This window comes from Pongo abelii, chromosome 11, assembly GCF_028885655.2.
Source record: "Pongo abelii isolate AG06213 chromosome 11, NHGRI_mPonAbe1-v2.0_pri, whole genome shotgun sequence".
Lineage (NCBI taxonomy): Eukaryota > Metazoa > Chordata > Mammalia > Primates > Hominidae > Pongo > Pongo abelii.
Window position 1 is genome coordinate 48,909,657 of NC_071996.2, and position 26,852 is coordinate 48,936,508.

The window sequence follows — 26,852 nt, forward strand, 5'->3', positions numbered from 1 at the left end:
AATATATAGCAATTTTCAGCCTCAATGTTTTCTTATTGCTCACATCTTATTTTAGATATGCAAACAAAATTCTGAGTGTCACTTCAAGGAACCAGATTCATGTATTCATTGATTCATTTAATAAGCGTTTACTGAGCACTGTTACCCTTCACAACATTGGGTATGATAATATCCATGAGCTCTCTTAAATGATTGCCCATGAGGAGATTTATAATATTTTACAGACAGTGTCCTGACAGTGCCCAAGCAGCAGTTCATTCTTCCCAAAGAATAGTTTTTAAATGACCCTCCCTATGCCACAGCTAAGAAAAGAATTCTGATAAATGGCAAAAAGAATATAGTAGCAAATAAAACAGTGGCATGTCCTGGGAGAAAAAGAGAGAGAGAGAGAGCCAAAACAGCTCGCCTCAGTTTTCTTTCATTAGGAAAAGAGGAAGACACAATTTTGCAGAGAATATTAAAAGAAAGCAAACGTAGCATAGAAATCAATCCATTCAAAACCTAGCAATGAAAGATCACTCTTTGAGCAAATGAATAACAAGCAGAGCCTAAGACATGTTCTGCAATTAGTAATGAGGTCCTTAAAGTAAGAAGCCAGCTTTGCACAGAAAGGCATAAGACAAAAAATAATGTAGATTGTACCTTGACATACGCTTTCTTTCTTAGATGAATTATCATCAGATCTTTAGTAATGAGTAAGTGGAAATTTATAACAGAATAAAAATAAATACATCTCATTGAAGAGTTTAGGGTTCATTTTTCCTCAATACATGATTTGTCAACCTGATAAAGTTTCATGTTATAGATACGGTCTTCTCTAAAGGAGCCTTTTGATTATTATGTCAAGATTCTGATGCCAAGAATGGGTGAATAAGATAGGTAAGTGCCTCTTACTGAATCCTCTCATGAATAAGAGCCTATCATGAGGACATGAGGTTAGGATGACCTTTGGATAGATGATACAAGAAGGCTCATATATTGTTCTGTCAATTAATCCTTCATCATAGAGGTTGCTTCCAAGGATATACACTTTAAAAAAAATGATAGCGAAATGGCAGAGATGTTTTAGCCTGGCCGAGGCCTAATGGCCATGACTTGCCTACTGCCCTCCAATCCAAACAAGTGTCCCTCACTCAATTTATGTAACCAGTTGCATGAAGGAAGTAAGAAAAAGAGAAGAGGACAGAATGTAAGGGTGTAGTCTATTGAAATACATGAATCCCACCCACTCGTTACTGTAGTCTAATGAATAATTTGCAATGTCACCAATCATATTGACTCTCTCTCCTCGTGAGATTGGCATGGGTGAAGGGATAGAATTCTCTTTCTCTTCCTTACTGCTTTAAAGAGACATATTTATTTACAAATATGCCTTAACTTGTATTTTGCTAGATAACAAAATTATAAAGAATAATACATTGTGATTTCCTCCTCACATTCTAGTCAATTTTGGAAATTGAATGAAGCTATTATTAATTCAACTTTTATTATTATAAATTACTTGTATACTTTATCAGAGATAGAGCAGAGAGGTGAATGTTGAAATGACCAGGCAAGTCTTAAGTGTATTAAAAAAACAGAGAATAATAGGGTCTGGAGTACATTGGCCATTTTCTGCAATATTCAAAGAGGACACACATTACTCAGTGTTGGTCAATCACAGTCACGTAAGAATATGTGTTGGGTATTTCCAGATCTTCTCATTTCTAGTATAATCTATAAATCTAAATATTTTATGTAAAATGTCTATAATTTATAAATATTACAAATTTATTCGAAGTGAAAATAAACATTGTACATGCCAAAGAGAACTATAATTTACAAATTTAATTTTAGACCTAGATTATAGATGATGCTCAAAAAGTATGTGGTGAATAAATAACAGTATGTTCTACAGATTTCTAGTAAACAAAGTACACTAAAAAGAAGGATGTAAAATAACTGTAGCATAATTGGCTCATTCTGGGGCATCATCAAAGAAAGATTACTAATATGAGATAATTCAGTATAGATTACAATCTTTGTTTTGCAGTCATTGAAAAAATCAGTTTTATTTTATAGTCCTTATATGCACATTAAGCTGATATCATAAAAATGACTAATGTTAGACTGCAAAGCCTGTTAAGTTAGTAAACAAATATGTATGAATTAGGTGTGTTTTATAAGCACAGTTCTGATAATATTTTCATTAACTGAGGATCCCAAATGTGTGTCCATGAATTAACACTGGAATAGATATAAATGAATTTCCTGAAAAATCAGGAAATATATAATTTCTCAGACTCCATCTTGAGTAAATCTTACATGGCATATCTAAAATTTTTGTTTTGTCTTGTTTTGTATAAAGATCCCATGTAAGTCTGATATGCAGCTAGAATTGAGACTGACAGTCATAGGAGCTTCCAAATAAATATAAGACATATTTCTTGACTTCGTTGACATGATGCTACTCAAGAAAATGCAAACTGAACACATATCAAAACATTAGGACAAATATAAGCTATGATATCTAATTATATAATCACATTTGGTATAGTTCAGTGCTTAGGAACTCAGACTAAGGTCAGGTATGATCAAGAATGCCTGCTTGGACTAGATGGAAGTGGGACGGGATTTTGTAGAAAAGTTCAGATGTGGACATGGAAGTGGGAATGGGAGAAGCTTTTGTGTTGGAGCAATAGCATGGCTAAAAGTTTCTGAGCAGAAATGGCTATTAATATGTTAATAAGGTAGGAAGGAAGTCAATCTGGTCGAAGAAAAAAAATCTTATTTGATACATGAGGGAACCTTAGAATTCAGACAGTTATTTAGATTTTTTTTTCAACTTTTATTTTAGGCTCAGGGGGTACATATGCAGGTTTGTTATATGGGTAAATTGCATGTTGCTGAGGTTTGGTGTATGAATGGTCCCATCACCCAAGTAGTGAGCATAGTACCCAATAGTTAGTTTTTCCACCCTCGTCCCTCTCTTATCCTCCCCTCTCTAGTAGTTCTCAGTGTCTGCTGTTACTATCTTCATGTCCATGTGTACTCAACGTTTAGCTCCCACTTATAAGTGAGAATATTTGGTATTTGGTTTTCTGTTCCTGTCTTAGTTTGCTTAGGATAATGGCCTCCATCTCCTTCCATGTTTCTGCAAAGGACATGATTTTGTTCTTGTTTATAGCTGAGTAGTATTCCATGCTGCATATGTACCACGTTTTATTTATCCAATTCGCTGTTGATGGAATCTAGGTTGATTTCATGTACTTGCTATTGTGAATGGTGCTGTGATGAACACAGGAGTGCATGTATCTTTTTGGTAGGACAGTTTATTTTCCTTTGCTTATATACCCAGTAATAGGTTTGATGGATCAAATGGTAGTTCTGTTTTAAGCTCTTTCAGAAATCTCCAAACTGCTCTCCACAGTGGCTGAACTAATTTACATTCCAGTGGTTCAGATTCAACAGTAGAAGATAGTATCTGAGGACAATGAAATTGGCCAGATTATAAGATCAGATTCCAGCATGTAAAGTTTAAGTTAGCACAGGGTAGTAAACATGTAGATTAAAGAAATAGAATTTAATGACTGCAAAAATAGCAGTAGGTCAGTTTAAGATGAGAAAAAGGTGCTAGGAACAGGTGGATGGTTTTACTTAATAAAGTGAACATTACAGATTTCATTTAGTGGCTTGTACATTGGATAATAATTTTATTCCATGAGATTTTTTTATACCAATCCCTCTGTTTTTGTGTTTGTCTCAAAATTTCCAGAATAACATGTTTAAAAATGAGTCCAGTTTGCAGTCTAGTCAAGAGGCAATATAGACATCAACAATGTCATAGTAATGAAGGTACTAGGGGGAACCTAGACTGTAGATGCATCTGGAAAATCTGCTGACATGCCTCAAGAAAGCAACATTGAGGAAAGAGACATACGCCACCATCCCCTCACATGTTCATACAAGACTTCATTCCCCACTTATCTGCCACTTCCAGAAGGAAGTGACCCATGTGACCTTGTCTCTCTCTCCCTGGTTGTTGTCAGAAGGGTGGCCTGGAGAGCCAGAAGAGCTGCTCCCCAGCACATTCTGCAGAAGTAGAAAAGGTGTTTGTTCCCTTCTCAGCAATTCTTAACTTTCAGGCTGCATCTTCCTGTGGCTGGAATGCTATTTCTTCTCAGAATTGTAATAACTTATTGGAGGAGTAAAACGAACCAGTCACTGCCCCTACCAGCTATCTCTCTAAGATTTGCATTCACTGGAAACCCAAATATATGCTTCTTCCTGATATGGAAGATGTCTTCTACACTGCAGAGGAGTACTGACGTTTTCTGAACTCCATGGGCATCTGTGAATAAGTGGGTCCACACTGGGTTCTGCTCTGTACATTTCCCCTTTGGGAAAGGGAAAATGAAATGAAGTGTAAGATTGAGCCTCAGATTCCTGTTTGATCCACACGCACAGGAGATCTATTTGAAGGATCGTAACATTTTGGATTCCCCTTACTCTGTTTTTGTTTTTTGTTTTCCCAGGATATCATGTAGTGTCCCAGAATAGTACATTTGTTTGTTTTTGTTTGTTTGTTTGTTATTTGATGATAAATTCTCAGCTCAAAATTTAGGGGATGGGTTTGTCCTTTTATCCCCTGCCCTGCCTTCTTGTTTGGAACTTTTAATCCCACTGTGTGAGCATCTTACTACAAGCAATAATTTTTAAGTCTTCATTGCATTTTTTTTTTCTCAGTAAACTCTTTAATTAAGTGAACATTGATTAGGGGCCCATTATGTGCCAGGCACTGTTTATAGGCATTTGGGACACATTTCTGAACAGAAGAGATGCAGAATTCAGGTCTTGGAACTTCTATTTTTATCAAAGAGTGCAAGCCAACACACAACAAATAAGCTGCAAGTTCATAGGAGGTAGACATGGCCTTTCACTACAAGAGTGTTCAAATGTAGAAAAGTGAAATATTTTTTTCCATTTTGCCCATATGCCTAACATACATCTAATATATAGATTCTTTATTGAACATTTTGTGACATTTGTTTTACCACATATATATCCCCCTATTAATCCTTCTTTTCTAGAGGTAGGATTTTGAATAGCACACTTGGGTGCACCACTCACATGTTTTCTGATCCAACCTTAGAAGATGTTGTTTTGGATAGAAGGGGATACAGGCATATGGATAGTTTAAATTGGAGCTATAAATATAGGATTTCTATATACAACAGCACAAGAAGGCTAATGGACAAATGCTGGAGAGTATAAGTTCCCCTCCTATATAAAGAGTAGCATCCATATCTAGAAACATGGTTAGCTCACCCTGAGAAGCCATGAAGGTGACTTAAATGAAGAAAGCAGGAGTGTTGTAAGGAAGTCACTAACAATCTCTGAGGTCCCGCCCCAGGGTCAGGAACATGATCACAGTAGAGATGGAGATAAGCAGGAAGGTCAGAAATATCTGGCCACTTAATGGGCAATTTTGTACATTTGTTTAACTTTAATTTGCCAAAATATAAACTTAGAATAACAAAACTTACCATAGGACATTACTGTTATAAATTATATAAAAATATTAGAGGGGAGTAGATGCTTAATAAGTATTAGCTATACTAATGTTACTACTATAACTAAATTCCTATAAAAATAATATAGCTAGGGAAGGAATAAACTTCTGGGTCTTAGGGATCCCTGAAAAAAAGTATTCATAGTAAAGCAATTATTTTAAGGATAAAAGAAAATCACGATTAAAGACTGGACTGCAGCTTCAATTAGATTGGGATAGATATAGATCCCACTGTCTAATGGTTATGGGACCTTCTGCAAATTATTTAATCCCCCTAAACCTTGATTTCTTATCCATAAAATAGTATCTACTTCAAATTTCTTATTGCATGGGCTAAATGACATATATTATATCAGAACTGTGTCACTGTGTCAATAAGAACTCACCACATATCATCTATTATTCTGGAAAGACTATGTTAGGTATCGATGCCACATTACCCTGGTAGAGCGTCACCAATTTCTCATCAAAGAAACAATCCAGTCCAACAGCCTTAAGGGCAGTGAATGATATAATAACGAAAAGAACACTGGGTCATTAACAGTGTTTTAATGTAGGTGGCTCCAGTTTTGAAATTTATTTCATTCCCCCGAAAGTTAAATAAGGGTATGCTGGAGCATCTACATAGATTCAACTACATTTCTTCATAAACACTCAATCTTAGATTTATCTTGGAAAAGAATCTATGATATGTAGATAATATCTGTCATTTAAATCTATAATTTTATTTGCCACCAAAGCCTTTTTAAAAATACTTTGGCCACTTATGTCTAGTTTTCTTATTTTCTTAAAATTATAAAAATGTTGTAGCTAATTCCAAAAATCTACATTGTAGGACATATGATAGGGATAGTTATTCATTAGCAGCAAAATTTTTTTTGGAATTTTAAGATTCAATGTCTGAGAGGTTTTTTTTTTAATTTCTGAGATTTTTGTGCACCCATCACCTGAGCAGTGTACACTGTACCCAATGTGTAGTCTTTTGTACCTCACCTGCCCCCTACCCTTTCCCCCAAGTCCCCAAAGTCCAATGTGTTATTCTTATGTCTTTGCAACCTCATAGCTTAGCTCCCACTTATGAGTGAGAACATATGATGTTTTTCCATTCCTGAGTTACTTCACTTAGAATAATGGTCTCTAATTCCATCCAGGTTGCTGCAAATATCATTATTTCATTCCTTTTTATGGCTGAGTAGTATCCCATGTTATATACATACCATATTTCTTTTTGCACTCATTGATTGATGGACATTTGGGCTGGTTCCATATTTTTCCGATTGCGAATTGTGTGTGTTAGCAGCAAAAGTCATTATTAACTTCTCTCTTTCTCACAGACACACACATGCACAGAGGATTATTTTCTTTAATGAAATCTGTTATTCTCCTTAGTCTGTCAGAAAAATTATTCAAACACTGGAAACACACACACACACACACACACACACACACCCTATTCACTCAGTGCCACGCTAGGCTTAACTTGCTATTGATCATCAATTTTATACACTTTAGGGGCAGCAGTCAACTTGTAGATTGTTGTCCAGTAGAGATGCAAATAATCCCCTACCTGGTGGAATAGAAAACCTCAAAGTTAGAATCCCCTGGAAGACATTAGCCAGTTTTATATGTAATCTGCAAATGTATCATAGTATTGCTTTTTATCTAGTTTCTAAAAAAGCTTTGAACTGTTTCAACAGCTTACTGCCTCATCTCATTAATTAATAGTTGGATAAAATCCTTGCCATGTGCTCATTTTATATTTGCAGAACAGCCAAGCCTTTTAACTTTTTGAAAATCATTCCTTAACACCTGTACATCCTTATTACAATGCCACCAAAGTCAAAATCTGTGGTTCCTTCTCATTTTCAACATCACCTAAAAAAACATGTGAACTCCTCATAAAGTTCACAGACTTAAAATTTCCAGAAACTCAGATATTCAAATAAATAAACACTATATACAAATACAGCATAAGGCTCACAAAATACTCTTGATTGCAAGACCATACCAACTTATGTTTTGCTCAAATAATTTAGTTCTATGAAGGCATAGATTCTGTTAGCCAGATCATTCCATTATCATTTTCTCTCTCTTGTGCTAGAGACCCAAATTTTTAAACTCTAGAATGTGTCCTGCTTTATTCTCACTAGTATCCGAATTTAGTGTTTCATTAGCTTCCATTTAAAATGCCACTTTTTCTAAAATTTCTAAATTAGTTAACATTCTCTAAGTCACTTGATCTAGAAATAAAGACCTCCAGCCACACTCTTCCCTGAGCAAATATTGATAGACCATAGGTACATGCAATGCACTCTACTGAGATCTGCAGGTACACTGGTAAAGAAAATAGAGACATAAACTGTCCTCATGAAGAGCACACAGATATCTACATTTTGCTACATCTATACATACTATTTCTATTTACTAATTATTAAAATTATACCAGGGGATATGAAAGGTACTAAAATAAAAATAATTTCGATAACAGAATTGTTATCCTGTTATCTGTTATTCTGTTTAATAATAGAAGGAACATATAAAATTAAAACTAAAAAACAAGAAGTAACTAGGTATTAGAAGAACTTTTTTTGGTTCTAGAAATACTTGAGCATGGAGAAAGAAATATTGCTAAGAGAAGCCAATTTATTATGTATACGGAAGCCATATGAGCATCAGGAATAGTTTGTCAGATACAATTTTCTGGAAAACCATCCGTTTGAAACTGTTCTAAATGACAGAATAATTAATTTTAAGATATACAGGGTTTTATATGTTCCTAGTTCTCATATGTTATAGTCTATTCTAGAAAGAGACATTAAATATATACTGACTTATCAATAAGTAGATAATTATTAGCATATAACTTTCCTCCACCAATAGCAGGCACCCTTGGTTACCTTTTCAACATTCTCTCCCTCTCTCTCTCTCTCTCTCACACAGAAACACACACACACACACGCACACACCCCTCTTTCACCACACCTTCAAACATAGCCCCAGACGTTCTTAAAGAACTCTAAAGAACAATCCACTCTTTTCCAAGTGGTCATATACTGTGGGAAATCCTGTCTCTATTTGGTATACCAGGAGGAGGGTTCTTAGAGACACAGTCATCTCTAGTGGTCTCTTTGCCAGTGATTGGTTTATGACTAAGCTTAGGATACAATTCTAGGCAAGACCTAAAAAGTTGGCTGGGGAGTTTCTAGGAAGTGCTCTCCTACTTTGGAAAGGAGACACAGGAAGAGATCATTTTTTATGCTGTCTCTGGGGATGTTTATGTCTGGATGTACAGCTATCTGCAAACTAAACCAAAAGAATCACAGAAAAACTAGCATCACTCTCTGTTGCACTTCTTGTTATGTGAAATAGAATAAATTTCCTAAAGTCTGCAGAGTTGACTGAAGATATCCTAACTTGTAGACCCATGTTCAAATGGTCACTTATCCTTGCAAATATGATTTGCAAATAATTGTTCCATTTATCCCTTTCTGCTTCCCCTATTTTGGCCCAAGCTCTCGTGATCTCTTAACCAGGACCACAGAAGAAATTGTTGAGTCCCATCTAAACCATTTTCCAATTCAAAAGAGACATAGTATTTTGTTCCTACTACTCCTCAATTTGCAGTCTTCTAATAGTTCATCATTTTTTAAATAATAAATTTCAAATTCCTAGCATAGATTGAAACCCTTTTGTTATCTTATCTTGTTGGTTTTTTTTTTTTTTTTTTTTTTTGGACAAGGTCTCTCTCTGTCACCCAGGCTGGAGTACAGTGGTGCAATCTTGGCTCACTGCAACCTCCACCTCCCAGGCTTAAGGGATCCCCCCACCTCAGCCTCCAGAGTAGCTGGGACTACAGGCACACACCACCACACCGGACTAATTTTTTGTACTTTTGGTAGATACGGGATTTTGCCTTGCTGTCCAGGCTTATCTCAAACTCTTGCTCCTGGGCACAAGAGATCCATAACGTTAGCCTCTCAAAGTTTGGAGATTACAGGCATGAGCCACAGCACCTGGCCTCCCCTTTTTTTAAACATTTTTAATTCAGGGGTGAATGTATAGGTTGGTTAGAGGTGACCATGTGTCATGGGGGTTTGTTGTACAGATTATTTCATCATCCTAGTATTAAGCCTATTACTCATTAGTTATTTTTCCTGATCCTCTCACTCCTCCCAACCTTCTTCTTAAAAAGAAGAAGATTGTTTCCTTTGCGGGGACATGGATGGAACTAGAGGCCATTATCCTTAGCAAACTAATACGGGAACAGAAAACCAAATACCACATGTTCTTACTTATAAGTGGGAACTAAATAATGAGATCACATGGACACATAGATGGGAACAACACATACTGAAGCTAACCTTCTTTTTAATGGCTGCATAGTATTCCATGGTATATATGTACCACATTTTCTTTATCCATTCTATCATTAATTGGCATTTAGGTTGATTCCATGTCTTCGCTGTTGCGAACAGTGTTGCTGGAAGTATTCCCTGTCTTTCTTTCTAGCTTTCTCGCTCATCTTATCATCTCACAAACAATTTATTCCATCTACACTCAACTACTGATGGCCCAATATCCCAACTTGCTGGTAATAATTGTAGTAATGACAGCTGGTACTCACTAGAGTATGCCATATGCAAACATCCTGATGCTAAATAAGGTATATCAAAATTCTAGGAGCTCAGTGATCAATGCCAAGCAAATGAGAAATGATAAAAATTAAGCAAACTACAAACCTAGGAGATAGGTATTATATTTTCATTTTACAGATAATGAAACTGAGGCTCAGGACATTAAATTCTGGCCCTGCCTGCAGAATGAATCACACTGTTTCTGTACAGGGTCAGTGTTGAGCATCTAACACAGCTCAGGATGGGCAAGAACAAATATAGTTGGCATCTCAGGTTTCCAAGATTGAAACCATTACTTTACTCTAAACTCTTTTCTTTTGCTTTCAATTCTAATTTCAAACCAGAGAACCTTAGCAGCATTAAAGAAAATGACGAGTCTTGCTATTCAAAGTGTGGTCCACAGACAGCAACAACAGCATTACCTGGGAGCTTGTTAGAAATGCAAAATAATCCTGCATCTTCTGAGTTAGAATCTGTATTTTAACAAACCCTCAGGTGATTAGCATGTACATTAAAGTTCGTTAAACACTAATTTGGAGACCTGAAAGTTGTTCTAGTTATACTCAGTATTAAAAACCCTCTCTTTTTCCCCAAGTTCTGTCTTTGAAATATCACTTGCTAACATCTTTTGCAAGGCTAACCTGGATTACAGCACTCCTTTGAGAGAAAATATGCTAATTATTCAAACAGTAAAAATAAAATATTAGTATAAAAGTTAAGGAATGTTTCATTTTTATGGAAAAATAAATGAGGCAAACAGGTAGAAATCAGTTTTGTGGTTTAACAAATAATGTATTGCCTGACTGTAATTTTTTTCTACTTTGTACTTTATTTTCCCTGAAATTCACTTCTATATTAAATCTTAACCTAGTCACATGTAGTTAACGGCAGATGGGTTCCTCACTCAAATTATTAGCAGAAAAGCAAGAAACTTTCTTTTGGACATTGGTACATAAATTCAAATAACTGAAAATCAGCTAAGAGGATTTTACCACAGAAGACAATGAGTATTATTTAAATATTTTCAACATCATTTTATTTTCAAAGTAGAATGGAATGTGAATTAAACTTCATTTTAACATCTAAATCATATCTTTTTCTTTCAAAGTGTCTGTGAAAAAAAAAAGAAGTTCCTGCATGCATTATTTGTAATAGGGACATGCTCACCTATAAGCTGATGTAAAACGTGTCCCTTTTTGGCTGTGACTGCCTAAGTAATGAGGCAACGGGGAGAGTAAAATTTCCCATTCCCACACCCGTCACAGGCACCAGCATTGACTTCATACAGGCTCTTCTTAACTGTGAACCTTTCCTGGGACTAAACATGCACAATGCATGAGATTGTATATTTGCTCTTCAATTCTTTAGTTTTTGTAAATAAAAATGTCCTGCAGCGTTTAGCTTTTGTTCATTTTAGATACAACTGTAAAAGTGGAAAATAACATAATTTCATTCAACTTATAGTAGGTTCTGCTTGCTGGAAAATAATACTGTTGTTCAATTGAATCAGTCCTTCAAAGTAATCAAACCAACTAAATTCCTAGAATATTCCATAAGAGTAAAATTGTTTTCTAGTCTTCACTGAGATCCTATTCAATAAGGCCATTTTCTTATCAAACTATACATTTGAGAACAAAATATCGTATTTAACAGGTACTATAAACATTTTAATTCTGTTAGGGCCAAAATAATGATAAACATGGATAATAGTAATAATCTCTTTCCCCAAAGAGTCTTAGAAATCCTAATTTACTGACTGGTAGCTACTTTCACTAAGTAGAAATACAGTAATTTAATAATCTTACCATAGCAGTTTTCACTGAAGAAAATTAACTAATTCATTATTGCTTATAATTTGCTGAGGCATAGCTGCCATATTTGTAAAATCAGCAGGTTCTGAAAAAAAATACAAGTTTTTAAATGAATGTTCAATTTTCCCCTAAACACATAAATGATACAATTACTTAGCTCCCTCTAGTGCCAATTTCTAATATAAACTTAATTGTAATAACTATTCACCATGCAATTTTGAAGCAAATTAAAATTTTACTTGGCAATAATTAAGTAAACTTTCAAGGGTTTTATAGGTTGAGTTTGAGATCAGAGCCAAGCAAGATTCACGGATGACACTGTCATAGGTAGGCTTGTGACTACAGTTACAATAACAGTATTTCTTTGCAAATTTTATTTCATATGTTTCAACTAAACACAAATAAACCAATAGAGTGTAAAAGAATGTTGATAAAAGAAATTAAGGCTTGCCATTGAATATTTTTGTACATGTGAATTTAGCTATAACAATCTCACTTAATTTGTGGTTTGTATTGATTTTTCTTTGAACAAACAAATTTAAAATCCAAGAAGAAAGACACATCAAAGTTTCTATCAAGGTATAGAGAATAAAATTTAATTTTCAACTGTAGAAGAAAACAGAGCAGGCAGAACATATAATTTTTTTAAAAAATTAAAATAAAAACGTCTAACTTAATAAAATGACTTATTAACGTATGTTTCCTGGGGATTTCTCTTAGGCTGAAGCATATAATTGAAGACTTTTATTTCTAAGTAAAGGTAACATAATTACTTTTATTAGGTAAATTGTTCTGTATTGAGTGCATTTAAAGAAAGATAACAAGGAGGAAGAGGAGAGTAGTCAAAAATAGAATCTCTTTCAATGAAAAACTGTAATAAAACTAGTGGATTTTCTAGGAACACAACTTTCCACAACAGTTTGTATATTCATCGCTCTTTTATTTTGTAATATAGTCTAAAGGCTAAGAGGGATAAGAGCGTGAATTTAGGAATCAAATGATATGTATTTGATTAACAGAACTATGGTTAGTCTGTAAAATATAGATATTGCTTCCAATTAATAAGGCTCTTATGAAAATTAAAGAAAATGTGTATGTGAAACACACAGCTGAAAAATGATAGTTAATAACTTTTTTCTGGTGTGTTAGTAATTTTTAAATGTTTATAGAATAAAAACATATAATTGAATTGTACTTGTGATTGTTGGTAAGGTAAACATTATCCCTTAGTGCTGAGAATTAGTACTTTTAAAAATTAACTTATTTTTATTTCAATAAACATTTTTGTCCCAAAAAAAAGAAGAAATCTTTTCTAGAATAATACATGAGATTTTTACTTCTGTTTATTATTAGAGGGTATTATTATTGAGATGGAGTCTTGCTCTTGTTGCTCAGGCTGGAGTGCAATGGTGCAATCTTGCTCACTGCAACTCTTGCCTCCCAAGTTCAAGCGATTTTCCTGCCTCAGCCTCCCGAGTAGCTGGGATTACAGGCACCTGCCATCATGCCCAGCTAATTTTTTGTATTTTTAGTACAGGTGGGGTTTCCCAATGTTGGCCAGACTAGTCTCGAACTCCTGACCTCAGGTGATCCACCTGCCTTGGCCTCCCAAAGTGCTGGGATTACAGGGGTGAGCCACCGCGCCCCGCCTACTTCTATTTATTTGTGTCATAATGACCCTGATTCAATTTGAATGATTGGACATTAATTCTATATGGAAGGCAAGAGTCTTGGCCCCTGTATTGGCTCCTACTCCTTCTAATTCCTTCTATTTGCAATTTCCATTGGGCAAGGTTGGACAAGTACCTTTCTTCTTGTGCAGCATTATGGGTAATTGCCTTACAGAGTTGTTCTAATAAAAATAAATAAATAAGCCACATGCAGGGAGAAGCTTTGGAAAATGCTTTGTACTAATACAATGGGTTAATTTTATTGTGATAGATGTTAATAAGACAACTTACCTGCAATGCTCGTAGAGAGAGCTCTCCTTCTTTCTCCAGCCACTGAAGTTCCTTCAGTGACTACATTTTCACCTATCCTATTCTTGACATATCTGCTTGACCTCTGAAACACTGTGGTAGCTGGATTAATGAAATAATTTATCTCAAAAAAAGGAATAATAGATGACATTTTTGTGCAAAAAAATTAATAAATATTATAAGCTGTCTTTTCTCTATGCCGAATGCAGAGATGCCACAAACAATATTCTGAAAAGTATACACAAGCATATCTCATTTTACTGTGCTTCATTTTTGTTTAAATTTTACTTCACAGATATTACTTTTTTTAACAAATTAAAGGAATTATAGCAGCCTTGTGACTAGCAATTCCTTGGGTGCCATTTTTCAAACAACATGAGCTCCCTTTGTGCCTCTGTGTCACATTTTGGTAATTCTCATAGTATTTCAAATGTTTTCATTATCATTTTATCTGTTATGATAATCTGTGATCAGTGATCTTTGATGTTACTATTGTAATTACTTTGGGGCATCACAAACCATAACCACGTAAGACAGAAAACTTAATAGATAAATATTGTGTGTGTTCTGACCAATCCACTGACTGCCCATTCCTCTATCTCTCTCCCTTTCCTTAGACATCCCTGTTCCCTAAGATACAACAATATTAAAATCGGGCCAATTAAAAACACTGCAATGGCCTCCAAGTATTCAAGTGAAAGGGTTGTATATCTCTCACTCTAAATAAAAGGTAGACATGATTAAGCTTAGTGAGGAAGGCATGATAAAAGCTGAGACAGATCAAAAACTAAGACTTATGTGTCAGTCAAGTTGTAAATGCAAAGGAAAAGTTCTTGAAGGAAATTAAAAGTGCTACCCAGTGAACACATTAATAATAAAAAAGCAAAATAGCCTTATTGATGATGTGGAGAAAACTTTTAGTAGTTTGAGTAGATCAAACCAGTCTCAGCATTCCCTTAAAAACCAAAGCCTAATCCAGAGCAAGATTCTAACTCTCTTCAATTCCATGAAGTCTGATAGATGTGAAGAAGCTGCAGAAAAAAAGTTAGAAGCTAGCAAAACTTGGTTCATGAAGTTTAAGGAAAAACACCATCTCAGTAACATAAAAGTGTAAGGTAAAGTAGGCAGTGCTGATGGAGAAGCTGCAGCAAGTTATCCAGAAGACCTAGTTAAGATCATCGATGAAGGTGGCTACACTAACAACTGATTTTCAATGTAGATGAAACAACTTTACATCTACACTGGAAGAAGATGCCATCTAGGGCTTTTGCAACTAGGAAGGAGAAGTCAGTGCCTAGCTTCAAAGCTTCAAAACACAGGTTGACTGTCTTGTTAGGGGCTAATGCAGCTGGTGACTTTGAGTTGAAGCCAAGGCTCAATTTACCATTGCAGAAATCCTAGGAGCCTTAAGAATTGTGCTAAATCTACTCTGCCTGCGCCTTATAAATGGAACAACAAAGCTTGGATTACAAAATATCTGTTTACAGCATGGTTTACTGAATATTTTAAGCCCACAGTTGAGAACTACTACTCAGAAAATATTTCTTTGAGAGTATCACTGCTCGTGGACAATGTACCTAGTTATTCAAGAGCTCTGATGCAGATGCACTAGGAGATTAATGTCGTTTGTATGCCTGCTAACACAACATCCATTTCATAGCCCATAGATCAAAGAACAATGTCAACTTTAAGCCTAATTATTTAAGTAATACTTTTTATAAGGCTCTAGCTGCCATAGATAATGACTCCTCTGATGGATCTGGGCAAAGTAAATTAAAAACTTTCTAGTAAGGATTCACCATTCTAGATGCCATTAATAACATTCCTGATTCATGGGAAGAGGTCAAAATATAATCAATATTAACACGAGTTTGAAAGAAGCTGATTTCAACCCTCATGGATGACTTTAAGGGGTTCAAGATTTCAGTGGAGAAAGTAACTGCAGATATGGAGGAATTAGCAAGAGAGCTAGAATTAGAAGTGAAGCCTAAAGATGTGACTGGATTGCTGCATTCTCATGAAAAACTTTAATGGATGAGAATTCGCTTTTTATGAATGAGCAAAGAATGTGGTTTCGTGGAATGGAATCTACTCCTGACAAAGATGCTGTGAACACTGTTTAGGTCATTATTTAGACAAAGAATTTAGGATATTCCATAAACTTAGTTGATAAAGCAATGACTCTAGTTTTGAAAGAATTTCTACAGTGGGTAAAATGCTATCAAACAGCATCACATATCAGAGATAAATCTTTCATGAAAGAAAGAGTCCATCAATCCAGCAAACTTTGTTGTTATGGTGTTTTAAGAAATTGCCATAGCCACTGCAACCTTCAAGCTATCACCACGCTGATCAGTCAGCAGCCATCAACACTGAGGCAAGACCCTCCACCAGCAAAAAGGTGATTATCACTCACTGAAGGCTCAGAAGTTTATTAGCATTTTTTAGCACTAAAGTACTTTTTAAAATATGATATGTCTATTTTTTGGACATAACCTTATTGCACATGTAATAGACTACAGTATAGTATATACACAACTTTTATATGCACTGTGAAAACAAAAAAAAATTCTATAACTTATTTTTGTTATTACATTCAGTATAGAACCAAACCCTTGGTATCTCTGAGGTATACCTGTGTAAGTATCTAAAATTTTCTGTGACTTTACAAACTTAAGAGCATTTTAGAAATATTTAAATAAACCTATGCTATTATAATTGTAGCCTTTTATTTTTATTTCTAAATCTTAACAGATAAAGCCTAGTAATTAAATATTACAACACAATTGCATGATTAATATTTAAGAATTTCATCTTTCCTCCCCTCCTTTGATTCAATGAAAGAAACACTTGTAAGTCACCAAAAAGATAATGTTTTTCTTCTTACTTGTTGGAAACTAGAGAGTTGGCCTCTATAATTTTCAATTAGGTTGTTACTTTCTCATCTTATTTACCTGTGACCATAACTTTGTTGATCATCAATTACCCTTGTCCACTATTCTAAATGTGCCCTCTTTTACGACTGGATAGATTTGCAGGGCTATCAACAATGAAATTAAATGTACATCTTAAAAAAATCTTCCTTTATTTAGAACTGAAAATACAAGTTAGATTTTTTTCCAGTGGAAAGTTGAAATGTGATTTTCTATACTCTTGAAAAATTTAAATAATTCCCAAGATGTCAGCCCTTTCCATTCTCAAGTACATGGAGGAGGCGCAAATTTCTAGGAAAAAAAAGTTGATTTGGGAAAAAAATACATATTTAACATAAGAGAAATCTACATTGGTAGATTTCCTGTCTCAGCAGAAAGTCAGATAATCCTTATCTACCTATCAATAGACTAAAGGACAACAGCTAATGAGGTGGCTACATTTCATCAAAATTACTCCTTAACCAAGTTTCAGTTTTCTTGATTCACCTACCTTTCCTAGATGGTACAGTTTTGGCTAAAATTAGAACCTTGCAAAGAACAAATTAACTTCACATTCATTTATAGATATAGGCCACAAGGTTAGAATTGCCCTAATTATAAAGTTACTTCCCAGGAAACAAATAATTCATTCACTAAACATTTGGAGGAAGAAATGTGTATTTTCTGGAACAGCCATAATGAATTTTACTTCAAATTTCCATTTTTCTGTTGAGGCATCTATTGTTGAAAAGGAGTTCAGTACTATGCAGACAAATAAGAAGTATGTTTTTAAACCCTATTTGGAAAGCCAATTTTAACAGCTTTTCTTTTGTCGCTGGCTGAAGTTTTACATCACAAGAATTTGAGTGGAACAAAAAAGAATATGTTCAACTATTATTATGGCTGCATCATGGGCTAATAATAACAACAGTAACAACAAAAACAATAAAACAGCTTTTTAGTCTTATGTTCTCAGGGCTTTAAAAATATATATATTACTTCATTTAGTTCTCCCAATAACCTTATGATTCAGGTATCATTATCTAATGAGGTACAGAAAAGTAAAGTCACTTGGTAAAGTCTACTCTGTCCGTAAGGAGAACAAGGATGTGAAGGAACTAGGCAATTAGCCTCCGGAAACTGAGCCTTTAGCTGAATGACTATTGTCCCAAACATGACAAAAAGGTCTAGATTAATAACACAATAATCATAGAAATTTATATTTATCTGGCAAATTGACACTTTTTCAAAGCAATATTAATTCCTTTATCTCACTCAAACCTCACAAATCTGTTAGGCAGATAGGTCTATCATTTTCTCTTTTCTTGAAAATGAGAAAACAGAAGTTGTTCTGTGACTTTCCTAGATCATATCCCTGAAGGTCTGAGGAACAGGATTAAAAAAAAAAAACTAGGCATTTTTACTCATAAACACTAATAGTTCATGCTTGTAAATATAAAATTGTCCAATTTTAAATTTTATTAAGGGGTTATCACTTTGAAATCCAGAGTAATGTACTTTTAAATGAACCTGTAAAATAAAAATTTTTTAATTTAATTTTTAAAAAAATCTTAGCCAAAACCCATAAGACAAAATGTTTCCAACATCTTATGCTTTCACCTGTTCATAATAGTGCCCTTTCTTTAAAGTTTCCCCAAACCAAGATGTAGAAAATAAAGTTCCTTCTGAGTCTGTGATGCCATGTAGTTCTACAATGCCACAAGAGCAACAGCAAAAATACTCTTCTAAAAGGGTTTCTGGATAGTATTAAAGGTTAACCCACGTAATGAAACAATGATGTTATTGCCAACTAATTGTGTTTCCTGTGTTTTCAGTAAGCTGAACTAATGAACTGATGGATATTGAAACTTAGGTGTTTTATGGCTAAATTATAACCATAATTTCTAAAATGTGTAATATTTTTTCAATATAGCAGCAACACCTGCTGCTAAATACAAAAATGATTAGCCACAAACTAACCTACTATAAAATATCAAAATGCATTTGCCCAATGAAGAACTAATGGGAATTATGCAGATTACATTTCCTTCCCTGCTGAAGGCAACCGAGCTTCACCTCATAGCAAAATGAAAATATAACTCAAATACAAAACAATATATACACAGAGACATAACCAAATATGTTTCTGATTATTTTTACACAGGTTTCCTTTTCATGTAATTATTTGGCAACAAAGAGCTAAAATAAAGGTTATAGCATTTGGTGGGTACCTGAATAGCTCTGTGTTAACCAACTAGGAATATTATTCAGATACCTCATACCAAAACACTCATTCAGAATTATAATGTAGATGTGCATGCTAACAGAAACCAATTTCTTACAATACCTTATCATAATTAGATTTATTCTGTAACTTTTCTTAAAGCACTCACTATTCTGCTGATAGCAAAGAATTGGAGAGTAAGAAACTTGTGCAATTGGCTGATTGATTTTGGAAATTAGAATGAATTATCTAAGTTTTCTCTTTCTGTAGTACTAAAGGCTAAATAAAAATCGACTTTAAAATTATTTCCAGAGAATTTGTATTGTTGAACAATTCATGATAAAGGTAACTGGTTTTTGTAGTTGTGTGTGTAAACCTAGGATGCCTTTCTTCTGTAGACAACTTTATTCAAATGAAGAAGGCAGAGATGGTGTATCATCATCCTTTTATAGATAAGCATCACTGAATCATATATAATATCTTTTTGCACTCTGAGCAACTGGCAAAGAGAAACAGAAGCATCCTTTAAAAGTGAAGATTTTTAGCATATATTTAAATTTAGTTATTTAGATGTGTGTTTCTATTGCTGAAGCTTCAGGACATATTTGCAAATTTTAAAACTACCACCTAATCATTTTGCTGAAAAACAGCAATAGTTAGACATTGCACAAATCATAAAGTGCTTTGCACAAACTCTGGAAACTGTCTTGTCTACAGAATCTTTCCTTAAGCAACAGCAGGGATAAACAGATGGGTCATATCATGTTTTAAAATGCCTATAGGTTTAGATTCTGTTAGAAAAGCTGGCAAAATTATATCCAGGAAAAAAATTGATAAAATTTAATTTCATTGAATGTCATTATGATTATTTGTGCAATAGTAGAAAGGAAATCTTAACTGATCTTCGTCCATAAGTGTAAAAGAATTGTCAGATCAAAGCAGTTTGCAGAGCATACCACTCTTCACATTGTAAATGATCAAATGAATACATTGAACAGTGTTGCTTTAGAATTAGAAAGATAGAGGACATAAAAGATAATACAGCAATGCCTTCTGAAAGTGACAAATAATTGTGTTCATTCCCCAATAGTTGTTTATTGTAATGCCATTCTCTAAACTATAGTAATAGTTTAGAGTAATTTTCTGTTTGTTTTTGGATACTAACATTCTCCACATTTTCTGCACAAATTTTCCTGACTGATCTTACATACAAAGGAGTTTAGAAATCTAAGAACTAACCAAGTATCAGTCAGCAATCTTGAAATTTACAGTTGATTAGTAAGCCTAAAAATGTACTATGAAGTCCAAATGAGTCTCACTAAACACTAAAATAATTCATTTGATTTTGGACCATTCATTCCAGTAACAGGAAGTTTTACACTCATTGTTCATGGTAACTTTGATCATTTAAATACATTCTTAATAATAAAGGCCACTTTTAACTAGTTTCTAGAAAACCAACATACTGAATAGCAGTTGCTGTATCAGTTTATTAGCTTTCAATTTAAACTCTTAAGTAAAAAGTATTCTTTGGTTAAGCCAAATCACTGAGGACAATTCAGCCAGTTGGCCATGGTGCTAATTTAGAAAATATTAAAATGCTTACTGGAATGAGTCAACTGCAGGACTGATTGATTTAGTCACATATTCAAAACTTTCGCTTCTTATCCCATTAAAAGTAGCACTAATGAGCAGCGGCTATGACCTTCCAGTGAGAAGCCACAAGTTCCACAACCCCTCAATATTTACCACCCAAATTTAATCTTTTTAATGGACACCTTAAAAGGGATCTGATAGAAAATACTAAGAGCTGCTCAGATACTAAAACACTTAGGGAGGCTTTTGATTAATGTTGCATGATTAATCAATTGATTAATATAGTTTTCAATACAGATGTTAGGACACTGTCTACTTTAATCAACCATTCTGAAAATAGTGAAGATAAATGCCACACTTTTGTATCTGCTAAGAAAAAAAAATCCTTTCTTTAAAGGTTGTTAATTATGACATAAGCCTTATTTACCACATGCAAATTTTATCTAATGTTGACATATTTACACATAGGAACCATTAATGAGATAAGTGGGATCCTTTTGGCAAAGCCATATTTTAATCACTTTAAAAATAATTTATTTAGCCATTTTATGGATGCTTTCCTTAATGAGAAATTATTTTAGAATAATGCTGTAAAATGCATTAGAATCTTAAAGTTTTTATTATTATTTTCCAAGACCATTTGTAATTTGTGATAATGCTTTCCACCATACTAAAACTGAAATCTTTATTCCAGTCAAAAATAATCACCCTGTAATTACCGTGACAAACTGCCCAAGCTGTATCATCGTGGCCATTTCAACTAATGATATTGTATTAGAATGCCTAGCAATAGACTTCAAATGGAAAATATAATTATGTGCATTAGTTTGTCTAAGCATTTATAAGATCACATATCCATCAGTTTTCAGGTCTCATAAAGAAATCCATACATCACTGTCACTGTGAGTTTTGTTACTGAAAGCACAGGCCTAACAAACTGAGCTTAAGATGTGTATCTTAAATTTCACTTGTTTTGTGGATCACCAAAATCCCTGTAAGTTAAGCCAGCATAATTGAGAAGAGCTTTTCCTCTGGTGATGGAGGAACTCTGAGCACAGACCACTTCACACTCTGACTAAACAGAAGACTAGCCAGCCTGAGACAGCTTAATCTAGCTTTTCCACACCTCCTAAATCTGTGGGAGTCTGATTTGGCATAAAAGCCTATGGAATGGCTTTTGGGCAAGGTATCAAATTAAAGGTTTCATACTGTCGGCTCCACTGACCTGAGAGAAATTAGAAGGAAAAAAATGTGCAAAAAAATGATGTACCTTTGAGTTGTGAATGGGAGGAAAGAATTCTTTGAAAAACAAATATGCAAGGAACTTGAATAAATTATACTTCAAATAAATGACAGCATTAGAATTAAAATTTGACAATTATTTACTGGACTCTGCACACAACAAACCATAGAACCTTGGGAATGTTGCTCAGCTTTTTTGTCTCCCAGTGTTCTCATTTGTAAAATGAAGCCATAGATCGATTTTTTTGACCATTTCTAGTTTTAGCTTACTCTAACAATGTGATTCAAAGTTGAATTTAAAAAATATTTGCTCTATCAGTTCAAACAAAAATGTGCATTAAAAAGCGAAACCTACTTTGGGATAACGAAAGAAAATTGTTTTAATTGGTTGCAAAAAATAATCTATCAACAAGTATAAAAGTTTCTCTTCTACTAGGAATAATTATGTTACAAAATATTATACCCCCATGGACCCAAATTTAAATTTGTTAACTTCTCATGTTGTGTGTTCATTGTCTGTAGAAAGTGATAATTTGTGTGTGATTTTCTCCTAAAAGGTGTCACCTGTACATGATGCTGAAAATGTGTTCAAACATGTTCTGGCATCTTTAGATCAGTCTCTACTAGATCTGGAATGAGAAAAGTCACTTCTCTATGATATAAACCTAGTGGAGGTGTGTTTCTAAAGAGCAGCACTATTGACATTTTGGGTTGGATCATTCTTTGTGGTGAGGTTATCTTGTATATTCCAGGATGTTTAGTGGCATCCTTGGTCTGCACCTATTAGGTCCTGGTAGAACTCACCCCCACTCCCAGGCAAGAAAACAAAACATGTCTCTAGATGTTGCCAAATGTCCTCTGGAGGGCAAAATCACCCCTTGTTGAGAACCACTGTCTGACAGTATAAGCAACTAGTGAAAACATTGTTTGACCAAGAAAAAGTAGAATGCTCTAAAGTCATAAATACGTAGATTTTGAAATAATTCCATGGTTATTTATTTATTTTATGTATCTATACCAAAGCATGTGAAAAAATTTAAGTAACACAAATATTTTTTGGCAGTCATGTGTCTTTTTTCTATTGTTGGATCTGAAGGTGCTTTCTAAGTCCTGCCTCTGAGAAAAAATTTGACTAGGAATAATTCTTAACCCAATTTTAATCTAACTGGAAAGAAAAGGTCAAAGTCAAAAAAGCCGGGAAATTATTAGATATGGTAAGATATTTTTCTATGTTGTTGTTTTTTAATAGCCAATTGATTATCATGATTACTCAGCTCAATTAGTTAAGGTTCTCATGACCTCATGGATGTCTAAGACAACAGCTTCCAGTTGTCATAACCATATATACATATATACCTATGTTTTACATCTTTTAAATTAATACATCATTTTCATAAGTTAGGAAGAGTTATTCCTATTCTATAGATTAGAAAACTGAGGCTTAGAAATGTCAATACTACCATTAGGTGACAGAACTAACAGTCAAGTCTAGGTTTTCTAACGCAATGATTTGTGATCTTAACCCACTGTTCTCAGCTAGGATATTTTATTAAATTCTGCATTTTTTTTACAAAGTATAAATTATATCTATTCAGTAGATGAAAATGTTACTCAGTTCTGTTTGCCTCAGCTGTCTATAAGCCAAAAGCTGAGAAATAAATGACTTTATGATCTTAATTTTCATATAATGATCTCCCTTAACTCATAAGTAGGAAAAATTAAAAAAAAATCAGTCAAATCTTTTTTCCTCTTGAGGCCACTAATTCATCAGTTCATGGTGTATAGACATGATTCTAAACCATATAAAATATTGTAGCACTAAAAGTCGTCAGTATTTAATCCCCCAAATTCCAGAATTTGATTTAGCATTTCTATGAAGTATTCACTAGGGGCTTAATTTCTGACTTTCTGAGTTCTGGAAGGCTTGTAGGACATACAGAATAAGATAGTCATCTTTAAACCCCATGTTGAAGACAGGTCTACCATTGTGAGAGCACATTCATTTTTCTCAGTAGGAAATATTACTATTCCTTTGAAAGTCTAATGCTATGCTAACATCAAGTAACATTCAGCAAAATTCAGCCTACATTGTGTTATTTCCATGTTTTGGCGCTATATACATTTGTCTATGCTTTCAACTCAAAAGTTGAGCAATATTGCTTGCTGTATTTTGGTGCCAGCATAGATTTAAGCCATCCAAACAAGACTGCGTATTTGAACTGACAGAGAGTAAATGATTTGCATCTGGCATAACTGATGGTGGTGTCAAAACCTTGGAAGATAATTCATTGGTAAACATATTCCTCTGGATGCCTAGCCACACATGCCCAATTTCCTATCAAGGGATAGAGCCAGATCATTGCCAGAACAATGTGAAATATTTTATACAGATAATTCAAGAGATTATTTTGCTCTGACAGAAAATGGGGGGTGGGGGACAGGAAATGTGGTAGTGTTCCTCATTGATGAGTCAAGATAATTTTTTAACCTTCATTGCAGAAATTAAATTTCATGCAAAAATGCGTTTATGACAACTATGGAGTTGACGAACTAGTAAAAATAATCACAAACAGCAAGCTTAAAAAAAAGCAATCTACAATTCCTGGTTGTAATTGGTAAAGAAAAAAGAAGTTTACATCAGGCCATGACTAAAATGATGACAAAGAAGGAATACAGCATTAAGGCCTTAACACACGTGTGTGTGAACTACCCAGATCTCTTGAAAGAAATAGTCGTAACTAGATACTGTACTAAATTCATAACAAATGTTCAATTCTAACAGTAGTTTTACACTAGTAGCCTTTTTGAGATACGCAAGCTCAATGGAATAAAAATCTTTGAATCTTTCCATTCCTTTCTATTCTTAAGGAATTTATACATTACTTCAGATGTCCGTGTTAGTCTGTTCTTGCATTGCCATAAAGGAGTATCTGAGACTGGGTCATTTCTAAAGAGAAGAGATTTAATTGGCTCACAGTTCTGCAGGCTGTACAGGAAGCAGGGTGCTGGCATCTGCTTCTGGTGAGGCCTCAGGAAGCTCACAATCATGGCAGAAGACGACAGGAACCAGCATGTCTCATGTAGAGAGTGGGAGCAAGAGAGAGAGGAGGAGGTCCCTAACTCTTTTAAACAACCAGATCTCACGTGAACTAGCTGAGTGAGAGCTCATCACCATGGGGATGGTGCTAAACCATTCAAGAGGAATCCATCCCCAAGGTCCAATCACCTCCTACCAGGTCCCATCTCCAACATTGGAAATCACATTACAACATGAGATTTGGAAAGGACAAACATCCAAAGCATATCAATGACATACGCAAATGGAATTTTGTCCAGGTGTTCATAGAATTGGGTCGAATTAAATAGTCTCTTGAAGAATGAATGCATGTCATATACAGGGAATAAACTTCAAGATAATTTAAATTAAATACAACACTCTTGCTATTAAACTATATGCACCATAGTTTATTATCTCTCTGATCATTTAGTTGACCTTTCAGGATCTCATGGCTCAATCAAAAACAGCTATTGAGTACCTATTGTGTCATATACTCTGTGCCAAGTATTGGATCTGATACAAAAATTACTGTGGCTTTTATCTCTGTCTAGCTCTTAGTCCAGGGAGGATATTTAAGAAATTCACTTTTAAAAATATCATAATGGTAGAACACACTATTCCAATAGATATGGGCACAGACTCTGCCTGGGTTATTTCAAAGTCTTCACTGTGAAGGGGATGGTGAAGATGGCCGTCACAGTCTGTAGGTTTTTGTCCCCCAAAAATCTATGTGCTGAAGCCTTAACTACCAGTTTGGCTGTATTCAGAAACGGGAACTCTACAGAAGTAATTAAGGTAAAATAAGGCTTGATCCAACAAGATTAGGGTCACTATGAGAAGAGATAGCCCGGGTGCGGTGGCTTATACCTGTAATCCTAGCGCTTTGGGAGGCCGAGGTGGGCGGATCACAAGGTCAGGAGATCCAGACCATCCTGGCTCACATGGTGAAACCCCGTCTCTACTAAAAATACAAAAAAGAAGCCAGGTGTGGTGGCACGTGCTTGTAGTCCCGGCTATTCGGGAGGCTGAGGCAGGAGAATGGCATGAACCCAGGAGGCGGAGCTTGTGCCTGGGCGACAGAGTGAGACTCCCATCTAAAAGAAAGAAAAGAAAGGAAAGAAGAAAGAGAAGAGAGAGGAAGAAAAGGAAGGAAGGAAGGAAAGAAGGAAGGAAGGAAATAAAGAAAGAAAGAAAGAGAGAAAGAAAGAAAGAAAGAAAGAAAGAAAGAAAGAAAGAAAGAAAGAAAGAAAGAAAGAAGAAAGAAAGAGACATCACTGAGCGCACCCGCTTTCTCTCCCTCTATGTGTGTACTCAAAGAATAGGTTATGTGGCTATATCAAAGAATATGGTGGCTGCCTGCAAGCAAGAGTAGAGCCTCAGAATAAAACCTACGCAGCTGGCACCTTGATCTAAGACTTCACAGCCTCCAGAATTGTCAAAAAATTCATTCCTCTTGTTCAAGCCATCTAGTCTGTTAATTTGTTATAACAGCCAGAGCAGACAAATACAATGATATTTCAGGTGCATTTTCAAAGACGAATCAAAGCTGTCTTACGAAGACAAAACACATGGGAACAGAAATAAGTGAATGGGGAGAAGGAGTAGATGGAGAGTGAAGAAGAGATCAAGAACAAAACAAGGGCAAGGAGCAGCCTGAGTAAAAGAGCCCGCCGGAACAAAGCAGGACAGAAAACATATGCATGGTCAGACGTAGAATGTGAAGAAATTAACGTGATTTATTGTTTCTTTTTCCTGTGTCAAGCCAATCTTCTGTTATCAAGGGAGGTAGGGATAAATAGATGGCTTAAAGTAAATTATAAAGGTTTGAAATATTTGCTTTGGGGA

At 34.8% G+C, this 26,852-nt stretch overlaps 1 long non-coding RNA gene across 2 annotated transcripts in view; it reads right to left on the minus strand.

The window, feature by feature from the left end:
- Nucleotides 1–26,852, minus strand: part of LOC129057987 (uncharacterized) — a 73,035-nt gene that overhangs the window by 31,286 nt on the left and 14,897 nt on the right. Inside the window, exons 2-4 of one of the 2 annotated variants that reach the window (XR_010135991.1) lie at nt 13,958–14,077; nt 11,991–12,081; nt 6,901–7,118 (exon numbers count right to left, since the gene is read on the minus strand). This is a non-coding gene — a long non-coding RNA (uncharacterized LOC129057987). Of the gene's footprint in view, nt 1–6,900; nt 7,119–11,990; nt 12,082–13,957; nt 14,078–26,852 lie in introns of those variants that run through there. The other variant, XR_010135990.1, reaches the window with a different exon arrangement.